This window comes from Micromys minutus (assembly GCF_963924665.1).
Source record: "Micromys minutus genome assembly, chromosome: 2".
Classification (NCBI taxonomy): domain Eukaryota; kingdom Metazoa; phylum Chordata; class Mammalia; order Rodentia; family Muridae; genus Micromys; species Micromys minutus.
In genome coordinates, this window is record NC_137971.1 from 92,961,322 (window position 1) to 92,963,857 (window position 2,536).

Sequence of the window (2,536 nt, forward strand, 5' to 3'; positions counted from 1 at the left end):
CTCTGTTTTCTCTCTCCCTGTAGGCGCATGCTCTTTCTCTTCCCCTCCCCTCTGTCTCCTCCCCAAGGCAGCTCCCCTTGGGACCAGTGAACCCACCTAAGGGTGGCTTCTCAATAAACCTGCTTTTATATACTTAAATTTGGCTTGAATATATAAAATTCTCATTTCACTGGCAGAGAATAACTTACCAAGGAGCTGGAGAAATGGCTCAGCAGCTAAGTGTGCATGAGTTCTTTTTGAGGACCCACATCGGGTCTGTGATAACCACCTGAAAGTCCAGCTCCAGGGGGATCCAGTGCCCTCTTCTGCCCTCCATCCACACATGCCCACGCACATACACATGCACACATGCACAAGGTAAGTAGGTTTTGTCAGGCATTGTCAGTCACAGCAGTGATCCTAGCGTTTAAGAAGTTGAACCAGGGCTGGAGAGATGGCTCAGTGGTTAGGAGCACTAACTGTGCTCCCAAAGGACCCAAATCAATTTCCAGCACAACATGGCAGCTCACAGCTGTAATCCAAGACTTGACACCTTCACACAGACATAAATGTAGACAAAACACTAATGCACATAAATAAAAGTTGGGGGGCTGGAGCGATGATTCAACGGCTAAGAGCACTGGCTACTCTTCCAGAGGTCCTGAATTCAATTCCCAGCAACCACATGGTGGCTCACAACCATCTGCAATGGGATCTGACGCCCTCTTCTGGTGTGTCTGAAGACAGCTACAGTGTATTCATTTATATAAAATAAACCTTTAAAAAAAATTTATGTGTGTGAGCCACTAGCCAGCCACTTTGGAGGCTGAAGCGGGAGGATCATGGGTTTGAGGTCAGCCTGGGCCACATAGTAGGAACCTGTCTCAACAAGAAAAGGAGGTCATGCATAATCCCATCACTGGAGAGGTAGAAGCAGAAGAATGAGGAGTTCAAGGTCAGCCTCAGCAACATATTGAATTTGAGGCTAGCCTGGACTATATGTACCCAAATCTTAAAAGAAAAAACTTTACGGGGAAATCATAAATGTAGTTCCCTGATACCACAAATTGAGTTTTCCATATCTGGGAAAACAGGTAAATACTACTACTACCACTACTACTACTAAATACTACTACTATCACTACTACTACTAAATATACTACTACCACTACTACTACTAAATACACTGCTATCACTTCTACTACTAAATACACTGCTATCACTACTACTACTAAATACACTACTACCACTACTACTAAATACACTACTACTACTAAGTACACTACTACCACTATTACTACTAAATACACTACTACCACTACTACTACTAAATACACTACTACCACCACTACTACTAAATACACTATTATCACTACTACTACTAAATACACTACTACCACTACTACTACTAAATATACTACTACCACTACTGCTACTAAATACACTACTATCCCTACTATTACTAAATACACTACTACCACTACTACTACTAAATATACTACTACCTCTACTACTACTAAATATACTATTACTGCTACTACTACTAATACACTACTACCACTACTACTACTGCTACCACCACTACTACTAAATACACTACTACCACTACTACTACTGCTACCACCACTACTACTAAATGCACTACTATCACTACTACTAAATACACTACTACCACTACTACTACTAAATATACTACTACCATTACTACTACTAAATACACTACTACCACCACTACTACTAAATACACTACTACCACCACTACCACTAAATACACTACTACTACCATTACTACTACTAAATACACTACTACCACCACTACCACTAAATACACTACTACAACTACTACTACTAAATACACTACTGCCACTACTACTGCTAAATACACTACTACCACTACTACTACTGCTACCACCACTACTACTAAATCCACTACTATCACTACTACTACTAAATACACTATCACTACTACTACTAAATACACTACTACCACTACTACTACTACTAAATACACTATTACCACTACTACTACTAAATACACTACTATCACTACTACTACTAAATACACTATTACCACTACTACTACTAAATACACTACTATCACTACTACTACTAAATACACTACTACCACCACTACTACTACACTACTATCACTACTACTACTAAATACACTACTACCACTACTACTAGTAAATACACTACTATCACTTCTACTACTAAATACACTGCTATCACTACTACTACTAAATCCACTGCTATCACTACTACTATTAAATATACTACCACTACTGCTACTAAATACACTACTATCCCTACTACTACTAAATACACTACTACCACTACTACTACTAAATACACTACTACCACTACTACTTCTAAATACACTACTACCACTACTACTACTACCACCACCACCATCATCATCATTATTGTTATTGTTATTATTATTGTACATGTGTGTACCTCTGTGTGTGTGTGTGTGTGTGTGTGTGTGCGCGCGCGTGCGCGCGCGCCCTTGGTCTTAGAGGCAAGAAACCAGGTCAGTCACTTACAAATTAAA